Raw genomic sequence first — 19,348 nt, 5'->3', positions numbered from 1 at the left:
AAATGCCTCTTGAACGATCCACCCTTCGGCCATACATGCCTCTAGTTGAGACCGTAGCTGCACAAAATCTTTGAGAGTCTTAAAAAACCTCTCTAAGAAGAACATCCATCGTGTGTGCACTACTCCACATATAGCTATCTTCTCCACCATGTGAACCAAGAGGTGAATTTGACTAAGAAGGACCGATCGAGCAAATGCATCTTCAATGGCATACACAGTTTCTATTGCAAGTGTTTGAGTAGCAGGGATAGCATGTATTTCGATTTCCTTGGAGCTCACAAATCTGCAAGAAAACACACAAGGATACACTAAGTGGTAGTTGAAAGAGAGAGAGAGAGAGAGAGAGAGAGAGAGAGAGAGAGAGAGAGAGAGAGAGAGAGAGAGAGGGGGGGGGAAAGAGAGAGAGAGAGAGAGAGAGAGAGAGAGAGAGAGAAGGAGAGAGTTAGAGATAGGATAGAGGGAGAGAGAGAGAGAGAAGAGAGAGAGAAGGAGAGAGTTAGAGATAGGATAGAGGGAGAGATAGAGAGAAAGAGGGAGAGATAGAGAGGATGAGGGAGAAAGAAAGAGAGAGAGATAGAGGGAGAGAAAGAGAGAGAGAGAAACAGAGAGGGAAAGAGGGAGAGATAGAGAGAAGGAGAGATAGAGAGAAAGAGGGAGAGATAGATATATAGGGTGAGAGAGAGAGAGAGAGAGAGAGAGAGAGAGAGAGAGGGAAAGAGGGAGAGATAGAGAGAAAGAGGGAGAGATAGGGAGAGACAGATAGATATCTAGGGAAAGAGAGAGAGTAGATAGAGAGAGAGAGTAAATAGAGAGAGGGAAAGAGAGGAATAGAGAGAGATAGGGAAAGAGACAGAGATAGGGAGAGAGGAAAATTGGGCTCCAAAGGGATACATGAGGAACCAACACCAAGATTACCTTCAAGGCGAGGACGCTTTGTTGAACGAAGTGCTTGCTTTACATGGAGGCGCAAGCATGACTCTGGGATGGAGCTTCCGCTTTGTAGTTGAACTGCATGACCGAGAAGGGGAGAGTGAGAGGGATCGAGAGAGAGAGAGATACTCAGTGATAGAAATGGAATTACTTATTGCATTTCATTAGAATTGTAATGTTACAATCAATTGATCACTTAAACGTTGAATCTAGGTGCAACCAACACAAAACGATGGCTACATTTACAACCATAACATATATGTGTGTACATATATATTTGTCTATGCATGTATGTAGGCACTAAGTACGTGAGCATAGCACCCGAAGGTTAGACGCTTCCTCTTGGGTATAGTCCTTTTTTAATCGTGGTGTTGCGGTCATTGATCCACTCATGCATGGATTACCGCAATGTACCTTTGGTTTTACCACGGTTGAGACTGTGATGATATCTAAAGAGGTACAGTTGACCTTTGGCACTACTAGCCTCTATTTAGATCTACTAGTATGTATATGTATCTACGTGTTTGTGTGCTAATATATATGTCCTCTGGGAGAGAATTGTAATGTTACGATCAATTGATCACTTACACGTTGCATCTAGGTGCAGCCAACACAAAACGTTGGCTACACTTACAACCATAACATATATATGTGTGTACATATATATTTGTTTATGCATATATGTAGGCACTAAGTACGGGAGCATAGCACCCGAAGGTTAAACGCTTCCTCTTGGGTATAGACCTTTTTTAATCATGGCGTTACGGTCATTGATCCACTCATGCATGGATTACCGCAATGTACCTTTGGTTTTACCACGGTTGAGACTGCAATGATATCTAAAGAGGTGCAGTTGACCTTTGGCACTACTAGCCTCTACTTAGGTCTACTAATATGTATATGTATCTACGTGTTTGTGTGCTAATATACTTGTGTACATATTTATAGATGAGTGAGTAGGGTGGAAAGCTTAATCTTATATTGTTCTTTGTAATGTAGATGTCAGACAAGAGACCAACTGGTGAGGAGCAGCCAACTGGCTCTTCTTTTGGTTGGTTCACATCTCAGGTGGGCTTCCACGCGGGTGGACATCGCCTCCAGTGGACCCGAGTCTTGAGTCGGTGAGAACATGCAAAGAAATAAAGAATGTTTCTACATAGTTAATCCTAAACCATGAGTGTCATAGGTTTTTTTGTTATTTGCAGGCATGGCCATCCTACACATACCCTTCTCAGGTTCCTCCACCGGTCGTAGATCCTGACTTACAACAGGCTATCTCTTTATGAGAGCAGTACCTCCGTTCGACGGAGGGATTTGTTTGGCCGCTTCACTTCGCAGCAGCTTGCGACCTACGGTATTTCTCCGCAGACTACATCATGGGGGAGTCAGGGAGGGACTCCTTACCTATAGAGCCTCGCACCGATGGCACCTCCCTCTACTCTCCCTTCCTATCGTCCTACTCCTATTCCATCGAAGGGTCCTACTCCCCTTGCATCGCAGGGTCCTACTCCCATGGCATCATAGGGTCCTACGCAACTCGATTCTAGTTCTGCTTCGCCAGAACATTGTCGACGGACTTCCTCTGGTAGCGCGCGTCGACACTTGTCTCAGGGCAACGAGCGCCGTGAGAGACTAAGCGGCGGATGATCTTGTGGTTTCGCATATTTTGGTAGTGGCGGGGGAACGGAGTCCCCACTTTTAGAGCGTGCCTCCCCTGACGTAGAGGACGAGGATACTGACACACCCATGCCAGACACGCATGGCGCTACTACAGGGTTAAATATGGTGGAGAGGTGGATTTTGGCACAGCATAGGGCAGGGCATTTCGACGCCATCTACAAATTCTTATACATTCAACGTATAAGAACTGCTTTATAAATTTTAGAGACCAATTGCCCGATCATGCATGGTACATTGAGGACGCTCTATTAGCTAGATTTCCAAACGCCCTCGATCAACGTTTTTCACAACAATGGTTGGAGGGCTACATAAAGACATTTATAAAAAACAAGCAGTCTAGTGCGCGGCGCGTAGCAGTCAACTAGGTCAGAGATCCAGACAGGAGTTACCGCGGTGGCAACATGGCAGACGCGGAGTGGGAGTGGGCAATTCAAGAGAAGAGCGATCAAGCTGCGAGACAGGCTCATCATACAAACAGCAACACGAGGCTCGTGCAAAACAAACTCCCACGCACTATGGCTCAGGAGGCAAGGGAGCTTGGAAGGATAAATATGTAAGATTAATTGAGTTATAACATCGATCGGTGATTATAAAGATTGTAGTTGATGATTTGATATTGTTATTGCTAACTTAGGAAAATATCACTCTTTGTCAACCAACCAGAGAGATGGTCAAGCATTGGGAGCGACATACAAAATTTGATACTTGGCGATGGTTGTTCGAAAACAACCACATCTCTCGCGAGCAATTCGACACAGCGGTCGGACCACTACAAGCGGTAAGTTTAAACAAGTAATTTTGTATCAATTGTTTTGAGCTGTTGATAATTGTTTAATTTGGTTTTGGGTTTATGTAGAGTCAAAGTGATCCAACATATGTGCCTCTGGACGACGACGAGATAGAGGAGGATTAGATAGAAAAATATTTTGTCAAAACTTTCGTAAAGTCCCAATGTGGCACAATGTATATACAACTAATTACTTTTTATTGTAACTTTTTTAAATAGTTGATCTTCTACATTTTTAATTGTCAAGGTAAAGTAGATTCAATTTCAGTTCTTTGGTATTTTTTTATACTCTTCCAAAAAACAATTGATGTTTCATTGTTTTATGCAGGTAAAAAATAAAGGTGCTCATTTGGGCCACCCAAAATTGGGTGGCCCAAATGAGCACCTTTATTTTTGAATTAGCATGTAACGGCAATAAGCGCGGTAATAAATGCGGCAATTGACGCAGTAATACCTGCGGGTATATTGTCGCGACTATTACCGCGCTGATTACTGAGAAACCACTACCACATACATAGCCGCGGTTATTGCCGCCCCCGCAAATTTTTCTCTCTCCTTTTTCCTTTGTTTTTCCTTGGCAATATTATCGATTATAGACAACTCCTCTTATAGTGTCAATTGTTTTGGATAGCAACTTATGCTTACATTATTATCGACTATGATGAGGCTATCCAAGGGATGAAATCCATAAGTCCTGGTGCGACTGACTACTTATTTTCCACTTCACCTCCATCTCATTTGGCAACGATTGCACCTTACATTTAACATTGCAGAGTCATTGAATGCATGGTTGCTTGAGGATAGAGATAAGCCTATCATATCTATGCTTGACATCATTCATTGTCAACCAATAGCTTGGTTCTATGCACGTGGATCAGAGGGTAAGAAGGCATGTGAGTCTTTGGGAGATTGAGCGCAATTTACATTAGTTGCAAATGTAGAGAGGAATTTGTGTGGGTGGAAAATATTTCTCGGCAATACTAAATCTTGCCCTCTAGTGATATGGTTTTTGAGATCTTGACAAGTAAGCAAGCATGTGTGGTTGATGTACGTACAAGGTCGTGCTCATGTAACAAGTGGCAGGCATTTGAAATTCCATGTGCTCATGTCGACTGCTATTCTTTTCAAGAGAGAGTCCATTCAATCATATGTGCATAAGGCATATACTATTAAGGCCTCTCGTGACACCTATAATGGCATCACAACTCCAATTGTGGATGCAATCAAATATGCTAGTGGTCAATTGAATCCACCTGCAATACGCCGACCACCTGTACATCCTAAACAACTCCGTATTAGAACTGAGGATCGCTTTTAGGCTTTCAGGAAAAGTGTATCTTTACATGCTCTTGTTGTGGTGGTCTTGGCCACAATGAGCGTAGTTGCGTGCAAAGCTCCAATTGTAGATTAAAATGTAGCGAGAATGGCTTCATTTTGTATGGGAAAGCCAAAATGTGTGTGAGAGGTTTTTTCTCTTCGATTTTTGCTCGACATTGGATTTTGGGTATCTTGAAAATTTAAGGGTATTTTGGAAAATTTTTGGTGTATTTTGCGGGTAGATTGGAATTTTTTGAAATACGAGAGGCATTTTGGGTATTTCAAAAAATTAAAGGGGTATTTTGGTAATTTTTCCAAAAAAGAACTAGTGTCGTAGGGAACACCTCAGCTCAATTCATAGATTTGAATCGTCATTGAGTATGCTAAGTTGCAATTTTTCCGTTTTAAGTTTATTCGAAGCGCTTGTATAGATTACATCAACCCAAACCTTGCAAGATTGTAGAAATAGGAAGTTAGCACATACTAATTGTAATAGGAAGTTGGAACATGCAAACATGTTTTGGAGAATATCATGAAAAATGCATTATGTGCTCGCATGCTTGTGACCCCCCAAAAAAGGAAAAAACCATACACGAGGAGGTGGCATTGTCCTGACCCAAATATTTTAAACCATAGGGAACGTGCTTTTCCTCCGTGTACTTGTATTCTCCACCAATGTTGAAGGGTCATTATATGCTCCTCCTCTAGTATTGGAAGGTCATGATATTCTTCTCCTCCAATAATGAAGGGTCACTTTTTTTGGATCTACAAGATATAGGAAGGAAGTCATTACCTTCAAGTTCTCCTATGGCAGCAATCCAGCAAGCATTAGCTACCACACATGGAATGAGTTGCAATCAACCACCTTTAGTGCTAGTAAACCTCCTCTATGGGTGATCTTGGCCTTATCGTAATGTCTCTTGTCTATCCAAAACTTCACTCATACTATCAAGTTTCATTTGACCCTCATCCATATTGGAAGATTTCCAAATAGTTCAAAGCTTCCTTTGTGACTTCTTGCTGTAGAACTCCCTCTATAACCACATTACAATGGAATCCTTCTTTTTCATGTTCTTCACTTCCTCTAGCCTTCTCCTCCCCTTTTGGGGTCTACAATATTCTTGCATGGGTCAATACATCTGTAATGATGGCCTCACACTACAATCATGTAGCACTTTTTGCTTTTTCCATGTATATATTACAATACAGGCACACGGTCTAATGGCACATTCCTGGCTCCAACTTGCTGCCCATGAAGGGCACAATAAACTAGGAGTAATTTAAGTTGTGTGACAGTGAGACGCAACCCCTTCTCTCTTATACAAGATCTGGCATGCTATATGAATCTCTTCCTTGCTTGAGAGAAGAATATCACCTCCTACCTCAATTAAATGTACTTGCATAATAGTAATAAGTGTGGCATCCAGATAATCACTCACTATTCGTTTCTCAAACAGAATCTCGATAGGAAACGTTCTTCCTAGAATAGTGAAATCGTTACATTAAAAAAAAAACAAAAAAATTGACAGCATCAAGTGTAGCTAAGGTGACTATAAGATGCAAATCTTTTGGCCATCTTACTAGGTTTTCAGTAGGCCAAAGAGGACATCAATAAGTATTGCTCTTTCATGTGCTTCATCAAGCATGATAATAGAATGCACTTAGAGCTCCATGATTTCTATCGCGATCTCTAGTATCGTGTAGATATTCATGTCTACTGCATGTAGTCTCCATCATCATCTCTTCTCTTGCTCTAGTCTCTACGTTCATCATCATCATTATTACTAGCATATACATTGTATATGTCCCTACGATCACCAAAGATGATATCTGTGAATATTGTTCTTTCATGTGCTTCATCAAGCATGATAATAGAATGCACTTAGAGCTCCATGATTTTTGTCATGATCTCTATCATCATGTCTACTGCAATCTCCATCATCATCTCTTCTCTTGCTCATGTCTCTACATTCATCATCATCATTATTGCCAACAAATCCATTGTATATGTCCCTAAGATCACCATGCTTTGTGAAGTATCCTATAGTTAGAGCATGCACACACATGCTTAGGGGTCGTGGACCATGAGAATTTTAAAATGTCTCCCTTGATGGGGGAAACCTATGATACAAAGCCTTTTAGAGGGGGGACCGGATCCATGTAAATCCGGTCCTCAATTGTTATCAATAGCTTAATTTCTCTCTCTTTTGAAGTATTTTTCATGGCTATCTAACTAGGTGTTATGCTTTTTGTTGCTCTCTCCACCCAAGCACTCTTGTTAGGCTCATTAGGAATCTATTCTAATAAAATCCTCACTATGTTCATGCTATTTTCCACTACACACAAGTTACTAGGCCATTAAATGTTACACATCTTTCCACTAAGCAATTCTTCCTGAAGTATTAATTTTTCTGTATATTGCTAACTGCTTATAAGATGCCAACTCTTGTTTCATGAGCTCTTGGCTGTTAGTCAATTCCTTGACCTGCTTCTACAAAATCTCCATTTCAGACTGAGTCTTCGTTTCCTTTTGTACACCCTCTCTGGTTTGCTTCAACTCATTGTGCAATCCCTCATTTTTCCTACTTAACAAGGTCAAATCCATGGCTTGTTGATCAACATACTCCTTTACTACACCCAATGCACTTTGCACATCATTTGAAGATACATTTGGAAAACTTGCTTTAGATATGCTCGTCTTTTGAACGGTAGAATCCCCAACTGCAAGTACATGATCCTCTCCTGTAAGTTTCCCCTTCAGTTTACTGAGTTTGATACCTGTTTTTACTGTCACAAGAACTGCATTTCTTTCAAAGGGCCTTTGAATTGCAAACTCAGGAAATAAATCCCTAAATTCCTGATCTAACTTGACTTTTACTGCATCCATAGACTCTTTTTTTGAATACCCTGCAGCCATCAGTGTGTCCATATTCTTTGTCATCTCTCGAGGGGCTTCCTGTCATGTTGTAGTTTTTGCCTTTTCTCCTTTATTTCAGCAGACCCTGAGTCTTCAATCATTTTTCCTGGTGATAGAAAGCTCTTCCCCTACAATATACTTTTGTTATTCATATATTGAAAAATTACGGACCCACCTTGGTTGTTTTGTCTTCCTTATTTGTTTGGTATAAATCTAAAATTTAATCATGTCAAAGAGAATATTGGCCCATCCAATTTGTCTACCTCCTTCAGCTGCTAGCAATATCCCATAATTTTACCTGCTTATGTATTCTAATTTAACCAATAGAAACACTCTTTCAATCAACCACCTGACCTGCTGTTGCCGACCTGATGTTTCATACCTGACAGTTGGTAGTAGTGCTTGTCACCTTGAGATGGCACAAAAGCTTTTGACATATCCTTCTCTGTGGCTTTACTGACTTCATTGTCCTCAGCAGTAGGCACATCAAACACTTGGGCAATCAGGGATTCAATTAGGTAATCCTGAGCAAAAATATGGCCATCATTTTCCTGTAAATACTTCAAGTAAACCATGGGCATCTGATTCTTCCTCCAACTTACCCATGGTAGTCTTGCAAAATCCAATAGCCCTATGCTCCTCAACCATGATACATTGTCATCATTGGCTACCAAATCATATTTGAAATCCAAAAAATTATACTCATGTATTGGTTCTTCCTTTGCAATTGGCATAGCCTTGAGAGGTGTTAGCATCTTGGGTTCATCTTCAGAACTGGAGTCACGGATGATGGCCCATTGATTTTTGGCTTTACACAAAGGCCTTAGCATGGCAGGAGGTTCATCATCTCTAAGCGCAAGTCGGACCTTGCTCCCCTAGAAGTATTGCGATGGCTTGACATATTGTAGCAAGGAGAATAACTCAACGCATAAAAAAAAATGCAAAGAATCAAAACTCGTAGCGCACTTGCTAATAGTCACCTCATTAGCCATGTCACATGAATAAGTTGTCACTATCCCAGCATCATCATTAAACATATGCTCCACTCGAGTCCCGATTAATTCTCCAAAAAATGGCTTTAATTGAGAACTATTAACTGGTTTGGCAATGAGCTACCCTAACTCATCAGTTAGAACAAAAGTATTAGGCCCCACAATTTTAGCTATCTGAAATGGACCCACATATCTCAGTTTCTATTTGCCAGGTAGCTTGCTATTGTAAACCATCACCCAATCTTCTGTAGAGAAAATTTTAAACTTTATGTTCCTGTTGATCCATGCTTGCCTTCTTTGCTGGATAACCTCTGCAATATACATACTTTTAACTCTGTCTTCTTCCAGCTTCAGTAATGCTTCCTTTCTACAGTTTACTGACTCTTCAGGTGACAATTTTTGTTGAACCGCAACCCTTAAACTTGGTACTAAAAATTCCATAGAAACTAATGCTTCCAACCCATACACCAACTTAAATGGTGTCATGTATGTTGTTACTTTAAATGCAGTTCTAAAAGCCCAAAGTGCTGAATCCAACTTTTCATCCCAGTCTATTCTATTCGGATTGACTAATTTCCTGATTATCCTGATCAAAATCTTTGTACTCTCTGCTTGTCCATTTGCCTGAGGATAGTACACAATTGATTTCTTATTCAGGATCATATGCAACTTAGTCAGTTTATTGATCACTTTGTTGATGAAATGTCCTCCCTAATCAAAAATCAACTCAATAGGGCATCTAAACCTGGTCATAATGTTTTTATACAAAAAAATTTCCACACTCCTTGCTGCGTTATCTCTCAAAGCCACGACTTCTACCCATTTTGTGCAATAATTAGTTGCAACCAATATGCACCTGTTCTATGTAAACCTTGTAGGTGGCTTGATTGGACCAACAAAATCTAATCCCCACTTTTGAAATGGTTCCAAAGGTAATATAGGTTGCAAGGGCATCCTATCTAAATTCAGTGGCATGCCCTCTCTCTGATACAAAAAATGGTTCTTACTAAATTCCTGAGCATCTTTTATAACAACTGGCCACCAAAGTCCTGCTTGAATTATTTTTTTTGCAGTAACATCTCCTGAAAAATGTCCTCCTAAGTTACCTGCATGAGATTCTGCCAGTACTGCTCTTTGCTCAAATTCAGGAACACATCTCTTGATCACCTGATCAATTCCTCTCTAGTACAATACTTTTGCAATTACTATGTAAGGTTTGCTTCTTAATGCTAATTTTCTTTGATCCTTAATCATTGCTTCAGGTAACACCCCTTCAATAAAAAACTGAAGCATGTCTTCATACCAATCTCATGACTGCTCTGTCACTTGAACTAAAAATAACTATGCATCAGGTAAGTGATCAGGTACTCATGAGGAATCAACCTCACCTGTTTCCAATCTACTGAGATAGTCAGCCAAAACATAAAGTCTCCCAGGAGTATGTATTACCACATAATCAAATTCTTGCAAGAGCAATATCCATCTGGCCAACCTTCCTGATAAATGTGGTTTGTTCACCAAATAGATAAGAGCCTGTTGTCTACGTGGAAGATTACCCCATTGGCTAAAAGGTAATCTCTAAATTTGTGCAATGCATAGATCATTCACAAGCATTCCCTCTCTGTGACTGTGTAATTCTTTTTTGTAGGTGTCAATACCCTGCTTGCATAGTAAATTGGTCTAAACCAGCCTTGTCTGGTTTCTTGCATCAATGCTGCACCTACTGCCACATGAGATGCGTCCACAAAAATATGGAATGCTAAATTCCAATCAGGAACAATTAAAATTGGTGCTATAGTTAACATTTCTTTAGAACCCTGAATACTCTTCCATGCTCTTCTCCCCATTCAAAAATTACATGTCCCAAGAGAACTCTTCTCTTAACTGAAAATGCACACTTGGTTGGGTTTAGTGACAGTCTAAATTTCTTGCATTTTCGAAAACACAACCTCAAGTGCTCAAGATGCTCCTGCTTCTTTCCAAAAACACTAAAATCATCCAAAAAAACCCTCATAAATGTTGTAAGGAATTCAACAAACACACTCTGGACCACCTTCTGAAATGTTGGTGGAGCATTCTTTAAGCCAAATGTCATAACATTGCTAGCATAAACTCCCCACTTAGTGACAAAAGCTGTATTGTCCCTATCTTCAAGTGCCATTAAGATCTCGTTGTATCCACTAAAACCATCTAGAAAACTATAAAGCTCATGTCCAGCTACTGCATCCAATAGTGTATCACAAAAAGGTAATGGAAATGGATCAGACACTATTGCAACATTCAGTTTCGTGTAATCTACACACACCCTGATCTTTCCATTCTTCTTGGGAACTACAACAATTGGTGACAACCAAGTAACCCCATGCAATGGGTAAATGAAACCCACAACCAATAGTTTATCAATCTCCTCTTTAACCTGTTTGTCATAGTTAGGAATCATCCTGTATCTTTGTCGTACAACTGGAACTGCATATGATTTCAATTTAGTTTTGTGCTAACAAAAACTAGCATCTACTCCCTCATATTTGTTTATTTCCATGCAAAAACATCTTTGAATTCTAACAACAACTCCTTTAGTTTCTCCTTAAACTCCTCATCCAGTTCTGCTGACACCCTCACTGTTTGTGGTTCCTCCCAAGTGTTCAGGTTCAGCTCTTGCAGTCATCCTGAGTGACCCTAACAATTCTTTCCATCTGATGTTCAAAAGCTCTTTTTGCCTGCTTTATTGCTTCAATAGCTTCCAATTCTTCTTTATTTCTAATCTGCAAAGTTTTCAACAACTCATATCCCAATTTGGTAGTTGACTACTCACCTTGAGGAGTCAGTGCTTCCTGAGTCAAAGACTTTAACCCATTATCCTGATGTTGCAAAACATACTTAGTTGCTATCTTTTGCACATCCACTTCAAAAATAGGTACCACTGATGAATTGGTTCTTAGAAATTCTTCTTCTACATCCTCTCCAATTTCTTCTACCATGTTCAGTCCCTCTGCATGTAGTGCCCTGAAACCTGGTAGTATTACCTTTTTGGCATCCAATTGCATTATGACTTTCTTCTTTCCTCTTTTGATCAAAATGAAGTCTGCTCCCATAACTGCTTTACTCTTTCTGCTCTTAACCATGGTCTTCTCGACATTATTGGATAAGAATGAACAGATTCTTCCAACCCGAGTACTACAAAGTTGGCTACAAACTGTAGTCCCCCAACAGAGATCTGTAAATTCCTCAAAATTCCCAAAGGTTGAACTCCCCTCTGGTCTGCCATTTTCACTTGAAAAGGAGCTGGATCCCGCTTCAAGAGATTCAAATGTTTGCAAGTTGACTCCGGGAGGATATTAACTCCTGATCCCCCATCCAAGAGTATACCATGGAAAAACACCTTTCCAATAGAAACCCCTACTACTGGTACCTTGTAATCAACATCTAAAGGTTGAACTTCACAAACTTCCCCACAATCAGTTTCCTCAATATACATTCTTGTTTCTTGATTCTTTCATGTTACTTCCTTATTAAGCCTTTTTATTAGTTGTTGTGAAAATGCAGGTACCAGCCTCAACATTTGCTTTACTGTGATTGTTATCGGGACTGTCAACAAAGCATTATAAAATTTATCGCCACCAACCTGTTCTTGCAGTACAGTTGGACTGTGCTCCAAAGTCCTTTTTCCCTGATCATCCAATGACCTTATAACAAAATTCCAATCCTCATGTGGTACACCCCCTCTCTAAGAGTCTTGCACTTCCTTGAGTGCCCTTGTCCTTACTGCTTTTTTCTAGTTCAAACTGTCCGGGTTGTCCACTTCTTCCAAGGTGGATTTTCCAACCTTGGACTTTGCCCTAGTGACCACCATGGCATCAGTACATCCACTGGGTTCTGGAACATCCTCAATTAGGATACAAGCCGTGCAGTCACAATTATAATGCATAGGTGTTTCTTGAGTCAGGTTGCTCTCTTGCACCTGCTGATCAGTTTGCTGTTTCTCTTTGGGAAACTCTACCTTTTTCTCAATCTACTCTTCCTTAGTCCATGCTTCTTCAGTCCATTCTTCCAAAATCACTAAATTAGCCTGACTTGGAGGTCTTTGTTGCTGTTGTGATGGAAGTGGCTGATTCTATTCTGGAGGTTGATGTTATGGAATTGATATTTATTCATTTATTGCAGCTGACAGGTGGCAAAAGCATTAGCAGATAATGTATTATGCAGAAGGGTATTACATTTTATGTATATTTGATTATTCAAGTGCTCTTTATGAGCTTTGGTCAATTATGCCCGGCCGGTCAGTTTGTACTCATTTTTGGGCATTCAAGAAATCTATAAATAAATGCGTGCAAGAGGGAAATGTTCACTCTTGCATGGGGGGAGATTGCACCCAACGTCGTCTTATTCTTCTCTTCTCTCCTCTCTTCTCGCTCACCATGGCGATACTCGGAAACGAGAAAGGAATAGTACGTGTCCTTAGATAGGATGTCACGAAAATATAATCTTTTCTGAAACTTCGGCTATGACTCACAACATAGGATAAAAGGTAAGGAAAGTTTGTAATTGATAAGTGAGATCTTAATTAGCGGGGTTAATATAGTAGTATTGGGTTTCAATTCTTTGTTAGCTGATAAGTAATCCACCAATTTTTTTTGGCAAAGACCGAGTAAGGGAGGCAACACAGTGAAGAAGAAAAAGAAGAGTATTCTACTGTCGTAGAAGTCATGTTGCGATTGTTAGCCAAGGGCATGCACAACGAGAGCTTCCTTCTACTGCCTATCGCAAATTTGTATGGCCAGATCCCATCAAACAGTAATTGGTTGTGAGCTACCCAAATCCAGCTCACACTCGCATCTGAAGTTCCGAATTCTTGCACTATCTCCTCAGCTCAGTTTGTGAGTGAGTGGAGTCTTGGACTCGCAACTGTAGAAATACCGATGGACGCTCAAAGCACATGTTTTTCTTTTCTCCCATCCATGCAACACACATGAGAAACCACCAATTCTTGGCTCGCCATGCAGCGGTTGAAAACAAACATGAAACCTTGCCTTTTTTTTTCTCTTTGTCATTCACCTAACACGCAGACAAAACAATTGAACTCCCTCTTTCTCTCTCATTCTATACCTCAACAGCCGCCATGCAGCAACCCGGCCTAATATTTACGGCTATGGTCGCATGCTCAGTTACGTGCAACAGTTAGGGATTTCTCTCTCTCTCTCTCTCTCACACACACACACACACACACACAAACACACACACACACACACACACACACACACACACACACACACACACACACACACAGTCATCGTCCTTTTCCTCTCAAGTTCCAACTCACTTTCACCCACCACCTCGATTCCCAGCATGCGTGCATGCACTGGCTGCTTCCGTAATCTCTCTCTCACCTCATCCACCCACCATGCAACACATGAGCTTCCTCACCTGCCACTCTCAGCCATGCAGAGTGGTACCAACCACTACATGGACCCCTCACAACACTGCAGTTTCAAACCACTTTCCCCCTACATTGCTCACCTTCTTGTTTTCCCTCTGCATTGCTCAAAACATGTCCTGCATAAGTTCCTTCCACAGCTCTTTCCTCGGAAGAAGCTTCCCTGCCTGGCGAGCAGGGTTTGTGTTCTCCCTAGTAGCCATGGTCGGTCAGCAGAGTGATGACCGATTACACTACCTTGATGTGTGTTGGCTGATCATCTCATCTAGACCAAAAACAACGTTGGTAACTCATTAAACCGGACTTGTATAGGAGCTAGAGAATATCAAGCACAGAGGCGATGTACTACATCGTCACCCAACATACCTGGTTGGTCACCACCACGCTCCTAGACAGAGATAGGAAAGCTGAGCTCCAACGAAGAAGCTTTTTACAAATACTCAGGAGGAGTAGCACTATGTGCCGCTCTAGTGAAAGATTAAGGCCCGTCCGATAGCCTATGCAGTACTATGGAATGGCTTGGTAATCTCTGATAGCTATTCCAGGGTGGAAGTTGAGAGTAGATGTCAGATCAGATAGGCAGATTCAGATTCAGACTCTAGACAAATATGAAAATCAGATATAGACTGAAATAAAAGTACAAAGTAAGAGATTGGACACAAGACTGGAGCTGGTATATTCATATATTGAAGGATCGAAAGTACAAATTACACCAAGTGCTAATACAACCCTTGTTTTCCCTCTTGCTCTGCTCATGGCCAACCCTTTGATCGGCTCTATATACCCTGTGTTTTCCCTTTCAACCCCAGGCCCGAGAGCAGCGCCATCCTGCCGGCACAGCCCAGCCAACTCCTCCCTTTGTAACCTCCTCCATTCTGCAGTACCACCCTCCCTTATGGACAATAACCTGATACTTTACTATGCCTTGCGGGGACAAGCTTACCTTGGCAACTTCAAGCGTCTCTGATGAGAGGCTGGTGCTATCCATAGTCTTGCTAAGCACTTTAAGGGCAAGTTGCACTGCTTCCTCACGTGTAATGTCATCTTTATAATCCTATTTGAGCCTGGATTGTGAAGCTTGATTGTTGGCCCCAATAGCGAAAGCCTTCCAATCACCATAGTTACCACTTGGATCACTCATGTAAAGTTGGAAGCCAAAGTTCTTGTCATATCCAGCAAAAAGGAAGGAGACCCCAAAGAGGCGGAGGCCACCAAACTGTGTGTAGCCCTGTTTGGTGTCTGAAAGAGATTGGACAAGTTGTTCCACAGGCATGGGCTCTTGATAAGCGAAAGTGTACCTTTGAGCTTGCAGACGAGCTGTGTTAATCAGGATGTTGGCATCCGCAGTGATGCCCGCGACGACAGCACAAGCAACATGGTCGTCTATCTTGTACATTTTCTCTGTAGACTTTGAAGCCGCGAGAAGCTTGGAGGTTACCCGCTTCTCTCCTGCCAGAACGACGCCATCTTTGGCAAGCACCCCAATGGCTGCCCCTGCATTTCCTATGGCCTCCATGGCATACTATACCTGTTACAAGCACCCCTCTGGAGAGAAGATCCTGGTCCTGCTATCATATCGGCAAAACATTGCTGCTGCTGCTTTTGCTGCGATGCAAAGTCGCTTCCTTCACCAAGAGACTGCATAACCACCTTAAGCACTAATACCCTTGTTAATGTTGTAGCTTCCACCTATTATGCCATCCTGTAGTCATTGCCATTGCCAAATCTCTTCCGTGCCAACCATTGACGAAGCTCTGTATAGCCGCTGCAATACCTTCTCAGGCGGCGCTCGATGCAGAGCATACTTGGACATTGACGAGCTGACGATTTATTTATTTATTTTTTTGTTTCTTTGAGTCTTTAAATATTGTACTTCATTTAAATTTGTACCCAGACATTGTATCACATCCAGCCTCAGATGTACTTTTCACCTTTTCAACATGGTTAATGTCACACTTCATTTTATTTCTTACCCATATCGCAAAGGGCATGGCAGTTGAAGAAGGGGCTCCGATAGTTTGAGGAGTCAGGAAAAGCGATTGTGTGGAGAGGCCGGTCGGCTTTCGACCCCATACTCATTTGGACAATGAGTACGATAAAATTTCATCTCATTTCTCTATCTCTCTTCTCCATCCCACCAGGTTCCTTACCATGACAGACATTGAGGAAGCTCCTCGATGACTATTGCAATACTTTCTCAGATAAATGCCCCTTGCCGAGCCTCCACGAGACTTGACGACGACGACGACGATTTTAATCTATTTTCGTACCTAGCTAGACATCGTATTAGATCCACAAGGATTCTCTCACTTTATTTTCGTAGGTAATTTTTGCATTTTAAAGACGGTTACTATAACATTTCATTTTGTCTCTCTCTCTCTCTCTCTCTCTCTCTCTCTCTCTCTCTCTCTCTCTCTCTTTCTCCCCCTATCCCCCTTTCCTTTGGTCAATGGTCGATGGCATGGAAGCATCAGACATCTACAAAGTTCTTCGGCGACCAATGCAATACTTTCTCAAACAATGCTTGCTTTTAGGCATCCACGTGCACTGACGATGATCATGATGTATTTAAACTGATGATTTCAATCTTCCACTATACTTCATTTTAATACACAGGAACTGGATTAGATCCATAAGGATTGTATTAGTTTGATCTTATAGGTAATTGGTATAAGTTGCAGACTCTCATATTACATACCTAGTACAAGTTTATAAAAAAACAAAAAGGAAAGCTTACGTTTTTGGTCTTGCGAGGCATTTTCTTGATGCATATTCTTTTACATAGTTTGACGTCTGACTAGCAATGTCTGAAAGAGCGGCTAAGGTCAAATCAATCTTGCATTGTTTTCTTTATTTGTTGGACCAATCTACTATTTATAGTATGGCCTTTACACGCTGTATGCTCGTGATATCATGACTAGACACTATTATGCTCGTGATATCATAACTAACCACTAGTCAATGCCCTTTAAACAAATATCTGCTATTAAATTTTTTTACAATATTAAGCACTTTAGAGACAACAGTTTGCGATATCAAGGAGAGTACTCCATTTATTCAAACAAAAACAATCTACAATACATTGATTCCATCTCACTTTCTGATTAATCCGAGGCTCATCATTGTAAATGACTTTTGTTAATTACAACTCTCTCCTACTTGTCTCTCTTTCCCCACGCACAGACTGGGACATATTTCAGATGCAATACATCATCCAGAGTTCAATGATTTACAGAGAGCAAACATGTAAGTTCTCTCCGCATTTTCATTTTGGATTTTTACAGATCTTCTCACAAACACAAGTAATTATACACTGATAGCTGAACTCTCTCAAATTCTATGATACCCATAGTCCTACACATAACTACTAATACCATTCCAGAGAGAACAACAATGTTACATCAATTCAATACATCTGGCTTACTTATCAGCTTGATTACCATCTATTTTTTGAAAGAAGTTAAATACCAATTTGTCAGTACTTTGCTACTCAATCTTACTCCAATGTGGTGTGAAACAGGTAGTATATTTTTTTAATGTTTTTATGCCCTACCTAGTCCATTGGTCACATGCACACAGATCCACCGATTTAGGCAGTGTGTAAATGTTCGTCTTGGTGTAGATTCGCCCATTTAGGCAACACAAATTATCTGTGCCGATCCGTCGATTTAGGCAGCGCATTAACATATTGCAGATCTATTCACAATGGTAAATACAGATCCGCCGATATAGGCAGCATTAGTGCAGATTCGCCGATTTAGGCAGCACATCTTATTGGTGTAGATTTGCTGCTTTAGGCAACACCGATCACAAAATCATGCTGCAGTGGTGGCTGGCCACCACTGTGACTGGTATGATTTTGTCACCCGGGTATAGAAAATGAAAGATATTTTGAATATGGATTTGGAATTGGTATATGATGATTTTCTGTTGCGACAGTATTTATGGAAGTGAACTTGAGATTGATGAGAATTGATTTATACAATGATGAGTGTGACCAATGATATCCTGATTCATCAGGGTATGACATATACTGCTTATTCTAGTGGTATGGGACACTAGAATAGGTAGTATGTGGATGACGACAGGCATAAGCTAATGTTATTTAGTTTCATATATTATGTGATGTTTTTGACACAACATACTAATCACTGTTTTTGACAAGTATTGTTTGCAGATTTTTATCTTCGCAACTGAGGACAGTTGCTTTCCAACGGAGAGGTATGTTATGGAATTGATATTTATTCATTTATTGCAGTTGATAGGTGGCAAAAGCATTAGCAGATAATGTATTATGAAGAAGGGTATTACATTTTATGTATATTTGATTATTCAAGTGCTCTTTATGAGCTTTGGTCAATTATTTCCGGCCGATCAGTTTGTACTCATTTTTGGGCATTCAAGAAGTCTATAAATAAATACGTGCAAGAGGAAAATGCTCACTCTTGCACGGGGGGAGATTGCACCCAGCATCGTCTTATTCTTCTCTTCTCTCCTCTCTTCTTGCTCATCGTGCTGGCGTAGCACTCCGCTCTAGGAGGTGTGCCTGCACGTGCTCTCTCACTCTATCTCCCTCTCTGTCTCTCTCTGCTCATGTGCAGCTTGATTATGTGCAAGGATGGTTGCCAGGTATGCAGATTTTTGTGTTTCATCGTCTATAGTATATAGTTTTGGTATTTTGCAGGGCTCTCCGCGCTCCCGTTGTAGCAATTGATTATTATTGTTATTGTTGTACTTGATAATAGGGATTCCCCTATCATTCCAATGCCTACACCAGAGTTCACAATTAGGTCCTTGCCTATGTCCCATGACCCCACAATAATTGCATGGTGATTGTTGCATATTGTTCCGGTTCCTATTTTGATATCCCCAATTATTGGTATTCTGGAACCTCCTCTGAGGTGTAGGTCCCTGATATCTCCTATTAGCACCCTGAGGAGCTACCATATTTGCAGCTGCTTCCCTCATTTTTTGAGTAATATACTCAGGTCGTCTTCCCTTGAAATTTGGATTATAGTAACAATTTTCATATTCATAACCAAACCTTTGACACACCTGACAATATGGTTTTCCTGAGATTCCAAACTAATTCATTCCAATTGTTTGCAATTTATAAATGATTTTGTTGACTACAGCTGTAGTTATTGCTTCTTTTCCCTGCTTCTTTTCATTCTTATGCTTACCCTTATCTTTCTTCTGCTTCTTCTTTTCTTGCTTCTTCTTCGTTTTCTTCTTCTTTTCTGACCAATCTTCCTCCTCATCACTTTCAATGTCAAGTTCAGTATCCTGATTTG

The 19,348-nt window shown here is 40.8% G+C and overlaps 1 pseudogene; it reads right to left on the bottom strand.

Moving 5' to 3' along the window:
- Positions 1–15,191: 15,191 nt before the first annotated feature.
- LOC147441155 (proteasome subunit alpha type-4-like) lies at positions 15,192–15,554 on the bottom strand (annotated as a pseudogene).
- Positions 15,555–19,348: the final 3,794 nt, after the last annotated feature.

Source organism: Adiantum capillus-veneris, chromosome 15 (assembly GCF_014529385.1).
Source record: "Adiantum capillus-veneris isolate H3 chromosome 15, ASM1452938v2, whole genome shotgun sequence".
Lineage (NCBI taxonomy): Eukaryota > Viridiplantae > Streptophyta > Polypodiopsida > Polypodiales > Pteridaceae > Adiantum > Adiantum capillus-veneris.
The sequence above is the reverse complement of the archived record's forward strand: the minus strand, read 5'-3'. Positions and strand labels throughout refer to the sequence as shown.